This window comes from Lactuca serriola, chromosome 9, assembly GCF_051521515.1.
Source record: "Lactuca serriola cultivar US96UC23 chromosome 9, Lser_US96UC23_V15, whole genome shotgun sequence".
Taxonomy (NCBI): Eukaryota; Viridiplantae; Streptophyta; class Magnoliopsida; order Asterales; family Asteraceae; genus Lactuca; species Lactuca serriola.
In genome coordinates, this window is record NC_136416.1 from 181,288,158 (window position 1) to 181,297,772 (window position 9,615).

General features: G+C 34.3%; 1 pseudogene across 1 annotated transcript; it reads left to right on the forward strand.

Moving 5' to 3' along the window:
- The first annotated feature begins 2,230 nt into the window (after window positions 1-2,230).
- Window positions 2,231-4,347, forward strand: LOC145072234 (polyphenol oxidase I, chloroplastic pseudogene; annotated as a pseudogene). Its single transcript, XR_013690953.1, has one exon. The product of XR_013690953.1 is annotated as a polyphenol oxidase I, chloroplastic pseudogene (transcript).
- The last annotated feature ends 5,268 nt before the right edge of the window (window positions 4,348-9,615 follow it).

Below are 9,615 nucleotides of genomic sequence, written 5' to 3' on the forward strand. Positions count from 1 at the left end.
ATGCCTTCATATTGATTCTACCTTAATATATTTCATTCTTTTATTTCTTCTAATTTATCCTATTAACATAATCATAGGATTTCATCTACCTTCATATATTACATTGTTTTATTTCTTCTAATTTATCCTATTAACATAATCATAGATTTCCTGATCAATTGAATATCCAGTAACCTTATAAGTTGTTGATCTCCTTTGGTTATGATTTACCAGTTTAGATTGAGATTGAGTTGCAGGGGATAAAGTTTGAAGTTGCTAGAGATCCACCAATTTTTTTTTGCATCACAATCTTCAATTGGGAGGCTATTTGAATAAAAAATAATTCATTAAACTCGATATATGTTATAGGATACAATGGAAGGAGACATTATGTCCGAAAATTATTTATATAATTTATTGCAATTTGTGGGATTTAGTAACGGTTAGTTTAAACGTTTTATTGTTTCAAATTAATACTATTTCATTGTATTTTGAGGCAATTTTATAAATAAAAATCTACTAAAGGAATTGGTCTTTCAAAGATATGATAAAATATAAATAGTAGTTTTTTTTTGGTTGGAAATATGTGTAAAAGAAAATTTGAATAATGGTGAAAAACAATAAAGAGCACGGTGCTGAAAACTAGACCGGCCTGACAATTTTGATCCGTTCAACTGAGAAGCGGTTGTGCTAGAGGATTTTAGAAGGCCAAAACCTACTTTTATACGTACAAGAGAGTCGGTTAGTTTTACGAAAATCAGTTCGACCGGTGGTCGGTTCAACTATTAAAATCCGATTTTAAAAAAAGAAGTTTTTGTTTTTATTGTTCAAATTAAACTTGATATAATTTTATTGGAAATTTGTTTACGAACATGAGATAGATTTCTTCTGTATTGCTTCTTTTAACTTTTTTTTTTGTATTTATTGAACTTTTTATAATTATCAAAATAATTATTATTATATAATAACATCTCAATTATGTTTTGCGATGATAGTCTATAAAGTATAGAGACATATTCTCGCATGGGTAATTTTATGTTGTATTATTGTCTAGACTGTAAATAAATAAATAAATAAATAAATAAATATATATATATATATATATATATATATATATATATATATATATATATATATATATATATATATATATATATATATATATATATTGTGTATCACAAAAATAAACTACATCTCCGTCAATAGCCCTATGACATTAACGTTAGACCATTAGATATAGGCACGTACACCATTGTCCCACCCATATCTATTTATCTTTCTTCTTGACTTCCATGGGTCCTTTCTTACAACTTGCAAGGACATTTAAAATCTTCTATAACGCCATCTTTGCCTATCTCCAAAATTAAGAAAATTAAATTCAACTTTATGACTCTTACCAACCGGCGAGTAGAAACTAGACCAAGTATCATTGGGATGCGTGGCAAAGCCCATGTTTATGACTTTTTGAGTATTGTATGATACACGTTAATTCAATTATTCTTGAAGTATTCTAAATCCGGTTGTGATGCAAGACATTATATTTTTCTTTTTAGCAATCGATATTATAAAACAACTAACAAAGGAACTAGAGAACGATATAAAGAGACATTACAAGCATGTATAGGAGAGCAACACCACATATTTCAATTTAGATAAATACCATTAAATCCAAAATGATTTGGCCAATAAAGAGTAATCCTTTCAAATCAGAGGTAAATAAAGATAAATACCATTAGTTAGAAAGAGGTTTGAACCCTCTATAAGAAGTATAGTTGAATCTCATTACCAATGGTGATATAAATCAAAATATATATGTTAACAATTAAAGCAAGTTAAAGCTTAATTGATGAAGTGCGGTTTAATAGTTTAATTTGTTTGTAATGTTAAATCCAAATGATCATTCTTTTGTTTTTTAATTTTCTTTTGTTAACATTTGTAACTAAACATCCATAGCAAAATTTTAATTTGTACGGATAGGTGCCGTTCAAGTCTCATTTTAGACTAAACATGTAGAATATGAGTAATACAGTGGGTGCTTGTATATAGTGCATATAGGGGTTCTAAATTAAATTTGAAAAGAATTATCTTTTCCAAATTCATGTACGTAGCTAATAATGCTCAACCAATTCTGTACCACCATGTGTCCATATTTAAAACTGTGTGTAATTAAATATTAATATTTACCCTAAAACAACGTTAAACACATGCTCGATACCCATTTTTCACAATTTTTTTTCTATATAATGGGACCTCAGTAGAGGACTTATAGCACCACCCATAGATGATGGCTTCTCTTGCCTTGTCTAGTCTTCCCACCTCCACCACAACCAAAAAACCCTTATTTTCCAAAACATCCTCGCATGTTAAGCCATTCCATCGCTTCAAAGTTTCATGCAATGCACCCGCTGATAACAACGACAAAACCGTCAATAATTCTGATACCCCAAAGCTCATACTACCCAAAACATCACATGAAATGCAGAACGTAGACAGGAGAAACTTGCTCCTGGGACTCGGAGGTCTCTATGGCGCTGCCAACTTGACGACCATTCCTTCAGCCTTTGGCATTCCCATCGCTGCTCCGGACAATATTTCAGACTGTGTTGCTGCGACTTCAAACCTAAGGAACAGCAAAGACGCTATAAGGGGACTAGCGTGTTGCCCTCCGGTGCTTTCAACAAACAAACCAATGGATTACGTCCTTCCTTCAAACCCTGTGATTCGTGTTCGACCAGCTGCACAGAAAGCCACTGCCGATTACATTGCTAAGTATCAACAAGCAATTCAAGCCATGAAGGATCTCCCCGAGGACCACCCACATAGCTGGAAGCAACAAGGCAAGATTCACTGTGCTTATTGCAACGGTGGTTACAATCAAGAACAAAGTGGTTACCCGAATTTACAACTTCAGATTCACAACTCATGGCTCTTCTTTCCTTTCCACCGGTGGTACCTCTATTTCTACGAGAAGATATTGGGGAAGTTGATTAATGATCCAACTTTCGCTCTACCTTACTGGAACTGGGATAACCCTACTGGAATGGTTATTCCTGCCATGTTCGAACAGAACAGCAAAACTAACTCTCTGTTTGACCCTTTAAGGGATGCGAAACACCTCCCACCTTCTATCTTTGATGTTGAATATGCTGGTGCAGATACTGGTGCCACTTGTATAGACCAGATAGCGATTAATCTGTCTTCAATGTACAGACAGATGGTCACCAACTCCACTGATACAAAACGATTCTTCGGTGGCGAATTTGTAGCTGGAAATGACCCTCTTGCGAGCGAGTTCAACGTAGCTGGGAGCGTAGAAGCTGGGGTTCACACTGCGGCTCACCGCTGGGTGGGTAATTCTAGGATGGCCAACAGCGAAGACATGGGGAACTTCTACTCCGCAGGATATGATCCTCTCTTTTACGTCCACCATGCGAATGTCGACAGGATGTGGCAAATCTGGAAAGATATTGACAAGAAGACACACAAGGATCCGACCTCTGGCGACTGGCTAAATGCATCATACGTGTTTTACGATGAGAATGAAAATCTTGTACGTGTCTACAACCGAGACTGTGTAGACATTAATCGGATGGGATATGACTACGAAAGGTCAGCAATCCCATGGATCCGTAGTCGGCCGACTGCACATGCGAAGGGGGCGAACGTTGCTGCTAAGTCTGCTGGAATCGTGCAGAAGGTGGAGGATATCGTATTCCCGCTGAAGTTAAACAAGATAGTGAAGGTTCTAGTGAAGAGGCCAGCTACAAACAGGACCAAGGAGGAAAAGGAGAAAGCAAATGAGCTGTTGTTCGTGAATGGAATCACGTTTGATGCTGAGCGGTTTCTAAAGATTGACGTGTTTGTCAACGACGTCGACGATGGAATTCAGACCACCGCTGCTGATAGTGAGTTTGCTGGTAGTTTCGCACAGTTGCCACATAACCATGGCGACAAGATGTTTATGAGGAGTGGGGCAGCGTTCGGGATCACGGAGCTCTTGGAAGACATTGAAGCTGAAGGTGATGACTCTGTTGTTGTGACATTGGTGCCGAGAACAGGGTGTGATGAAGTAACTATTGGCGAGATCAAGATTCAGCTGGTTCCCATTGTTTAAAGTCTATTGAAGTAATGCATTTTCAATTGTCATTAGTATGCATGGGTACGTAAATCTGTTCGCTGTCTGGTTATCGAGGATTTTTGATGTTCTCGTAACCAAATAATAAGGATTGTCATTCCATGTTTGGAATCGTGTAACCGCAGGCATGCATATGTTTGATTGTTATTTTTACTTGAAGCACTTCTGTTTTAGTAATCTCTGTTTTCCTGTTTTACAAAAGGTAAAGAATTCGCTGTATGTGCTTTGCATAATTGCTCCATTTGTGTGTTGTTCGCTTCATTAATTTTAAGTTTTATTTCAATAAATAGAACTCTACTGGTTATATTAAAAAACACTTTGCTAACCGAATCACATGTCAAATAATATTATTTTTATGTACAATTAGTTTATAACCCGTAGTAAATACGGTTATAAAATTAATTAAATTTTTATAATAAAAAATTACTTGCCGGTCAAAAGACCAAAAAGATGGTCTAAAAGTTGTATGGGACTTCCATAACCATAAAGTTGGCATCTTTATGCCATTAAGTCCCTTCAAGACCCTAGATCTAAAGGGTTTGCCCACAATGGAGGTCCAAATCCAAAAACCAACATACTTGGACCAAAACATGAACAAAACATCCTAAAACTAGATCTAAACATGCTATAAACAAGTTAGGAGCTTTATATCTCAGATGAACCAGAAATGAAACCAACTTCTGGATCTACTCTCCTCCTACACGTCCTTGTTCCTTCTTCAAACACCTTCTTCTTCAAAATCACCAAGAATGCATAAAAGTTGGCTCAAAACTCTCAAAACTGAATTAGGGTTTTGAGGCTAGGGTTTGGGACAATGGAGGATGGAAATGAAGCCAGATTATGGGGGTTAAGGTGTTTAAATAGGGTGCAAAACCCTGAAAATTACGGTTTCATTTTGCCAGCCTACTCGTCGAGTTGAGGCTTCTCAACTCGTCGATTAGACTTCTTAACCTGCGTCCCAATCCATCTCTAATCGACGAGTTTGGGGCCTCCAACTCGTCGAGTTTCTATACAAAAATGAATAATTATGAATTAAATACATACCAGGAACCAGACGTTACAGTAGTTGTTGGGAAAGTGATTTCGACTTAGATAAAGACTTCACTTCCTGTTTCACTAACCATAACTCCAACAACAAGACCAATCACTAAATGGATCGTTATAAACAAAAGAGCTGGACGATCAAGTTCAAGTTCTGTGCCACCGCCTTCAAAAAATGATCATGGTGATAAAAGGGAAACCTATCACAGTGGTTTTTTCTGAAGAAGATAAGAAGAAGCAACAAGCCTTGGAAATTGAAAAACAAAGGTAAATCAACAACATAATGAGTCGAAGACTGAATTACCCACCTAGCTTGATCAAGGGAGATCCTAGCAAGCAGTGGTGTTACGAAATGATTGAAGATATAGTTTCGATTGGGTTGAATAATTGTTTTCTCAACCTGGTTAATAAGAGTTATGATGTTGAAAACACTGATTTTAATCAGCTTGATTTCCTAGTGAATCACATGTTTTTCACTTCTTCCCAATTCAAAATCGTTGAAAACTTCAAAGATAAAGAAGAATTCAAAAGGATGAATATACGATTTCATGTAGTTTTGGGTAAGAATGAAGAAGAGTATGCTCATCAGTGAAGATTATAAAGGTGATGACGATTACTCAAGAAAATTTATTTGAAGACATTCTACAAAATTTTCGCAATGTGATTGTGAGAGCAAATAATGTAGTCTGTGAATTTTTGATTGTTGATGTCTCATTGATGAGCTTAAATGACTTGGTCACTGTGACAAGGATTTTAAGCAATGTGGATGTTTTGAAGCTGCCTGAAGTCAACAAGGATGATTTTCTAATTGGATTAGCTTATACCAAGGTATTCATCGACAACTATTATGTTTGCCTTGCAATTACAGGCATTGTGCTTGCTACTGTTGTTAATAAACCTTCGAAAGTTCCTCAATCTCTGCTGAAGGGGAAGATTAACATTGACAAGATGGAGAGATTATTCAGCAACCCCTTGGGTTGTATATCGAGGGAAGAACAAGAATGGGCAGTTGAAAAAATTCTTGTTTCAAGTCATTGATTTAGAGAGGTATACGAATACTCAATATACTAATCACCATGTTCGCATCTAGAACAACAAGAAAAATGAAGTTTATCACAGGGTAGAGATTCGAAAGAAAAATATTTGGTATATGGAGATTCACAATGTACTTCTACAGACTTTGAAGCTTATGGCGTAATTTTGACTTTTCTTAATAAGGGGGAGATCGTAGGGTTCGGAATGTAGATAGTGAGAAGTCGAAACTCTTATAGTCTTTTAGGTGCGAAATCAGAATGATTTCGAAACTGTATGTATTTACTAGGCACTTGTCGAATTCGAACTAGAACATTTAGTCCTTGTATATTTTGTTGTCTGTAAAACCCTATACATAGGGTAAGTATTATGGTAGAGAGTAATATTTTGAGCTCTTCATTGTTGTAAACTCTCTTAAACACTTGTACTCATTACAAACATAATATAAGCCAATCACATCTTATTTACTTGACATGTTCTTTTTGTTTTCTGTGATTGATTCTGTATTCATTACTCGCTTCTAACGCACATCAATCATGTTACACCTGAGATTTTTAGAGGCCGAAGAACAATTTTTAGAGCAAGGAAACAATGAGGAATTCACTTTAGAGCTGCAATTTGGTATTTTTATCGTTGGATTGGTAGAAACATCTATCAGTTACATGTTTAACGTTTATATTTTTGTTGTGATCGTCTATAAACCTTTTTTTTCTAGTACTAAGTTCTATTTTTTACTATGTGTAATTGATATTATTGGATTATTTTAGACTTGATTTCACCCTAGTAATTTATGTTTTGATTTTAATAAATCATTTAAATTTATTTTATTTTCAACGCCTAGTGATTTATGGTTTAGTTAATTAAAATTCCCCCTTTATTTATTTAATTGAATCTTATTCTTGTGTCAAGTTAATATAGCTCATGCAAAGGGGGTGTAAATCAATTGTTCAACATTCATGTAGATTTGATTTGTGCTTTAGTTATATTATTGGTTGGTGTAAATATTACTATTTTTATACCGATATCATTTGTTGGTTTGACGAATTAATAAACTAGTCTCATTTCTAGGGACATGACAATACAAATTATTTTATACCAAGATCTTTAAGAACATGTATACCATTGAAACTTGAAATAGAGATCACAAAATCAATAGAAGTAGATAAGGAAACAAGCTAAGCTTCAAAAGTAGCCATCTAATTGACAAACATCATCTATAATTCATAGAACTTAGGAAGACACATCATTGTCTAGTACAATCGAAGCTAAAACCAAAACCAAGCCTGAGCCTTGTACACAACCATTCTCACCCCTCTAAAACCTAACAACAACAAAGGGGTAACCATATCTCCAAGCCCCGTCACTATAGTGAAAAATTTGGAAAAGACCCTCAAAAAATAGGCGACTTAAGAATTCACCTAACAATCACGTTAATATGCTCTTCCTGCACAAGAAGCCTCAAGCTAAAATTCAAGCTTATATATATCAGTATATCTTAATGTTAAGGGCATTTTCTAGGGTTCAGGGATCAAGGATCAAGGATCATGATCATGATCAGAGATTAAATATCAGGGATCAAAGATAATAAATCGTACATCATACATCAAAGATCATATATCGTAGATTATATATCACAAATCACAAATCATATATCATAAATCAGGGATCGACAATTAGGGAATAGGGATAGAGAGACTAGATATTAGGGATCATAGACCAGGGATCAAAAATCATAGGTCATAAATCAGAGATTAGGGATGAGGGATAAGTGAACAAAGATCAAGGATAAGGAAACATGGATCAAGGATTAGGGATTAGAGATCAAAGATCATAAATGAAATATCACAGATCAAAGATTAGAGATCAGGGATCAAAGATTATGGATCAGAGGTTAGAGATAATAGATCACAGATCATAGATCTAGGATCATAGTTAGGGATTAGGGGACATACATCAGGGATCAAGGATTAGAGATCATTAATAAGAGATTTAGGATTAGATATCATGGATCAGGGATCAAGGATTAGAGATTAGAGAACGAAGATCATGTATCATAGATCATAGATCAGGGATAAGGGATTAGGGATTAGTAATCATGGATCGAGGATATAGGAACAGGGATTAGCGATCAAGGATCAATAATCGGGGATCAGGTATCAAGGATTAGAGATCAGGGAACAGGGATCACGATCGAGGATCGAGGATCAAGGATCAAGGATGAGAGAGATCAGATATCAAGGATCATAAATCAATGATCATAGATCATAGATCGTAGATCAAAGATCAGGGATCATAGATCATAAATCCAAGATCACAAAATATATATTAGGTATCAAAGATCAGAGGTTAGGGGTCAAAGATATTGATCGAGGATAAAGGATTGGGGATCATGGGCTAGGGGTCAGGGATCATGGATTACAAATCAAAGATCAGATATCAGAGATCGTAGATCATATATCATAAAACATAGATTAGGGATCAAGGATCATGGATCAAGGATTAGGGATCAGAGATCAAGGATTAGTTATTAGTGATCAGTGATCGGTGTGATCAGGGAGCAGAAATTTATAACCGTGTTACCATTGATTAAGCTTATGTTTGATTGTTCAAGTGTGGCTTTTGGATTTTAGTGGACTTTTATTTTAGTAATATCCAATTCTCATTATTGGTAACATGCTCTATCATGCACACTTATGTTTTATTTAAAAATAGAGAATTTAAATATCCTCCTATTTTTTGTTCCTACATATCCTCTTATCAAATAAAATGGTGACATGTGTAATATTTAATGCTCATTTAATGAAATTTAATGATATTTTAGGATATTAATATTACACATGTCATCATTTAAATGTGTAGGATGATTGGTAGGAACAAAATGTAGGAGGGTATTTAATTTCTCCTAAAGATATGAAACCCTAATGATCTAACCTAATAAATGAAAATCAACTTTGCCAAATGTCATGTTTTCATTGAATTTGACACATGTCATTTTTTAAAGAGTTTTTGGATTATTGTTTTCCACTTGTCATTATCTTGTATTTTTAATTTTTCTTAAATTTAAAATCCACATTTTAGTTAGATTTATATATGTAAAATAGATCATTCTATTAAATTTCGTAATAAATGTTTTACAACCTTTCAAATATCTTATATTATATATTAATATACTTACTTTATTTATTATATTCTTATGTAAAATTATTACTTTAAAAAAATATGTAATTCTTATAATTTTATATTAATTTTTTTATAAACTCGTATAATACAGGGGTCTCAAACCTAATAAATAATATTATTTATTCATTTGAATCCCATGTTAAATAATACTATTTTGGTATACTAAAACCTGAAAAACCTGATAATATTAGATATCCAATATTATAATTTGAAAAAAGTCAAAAACTATTACAAAACCGGTGGTTACC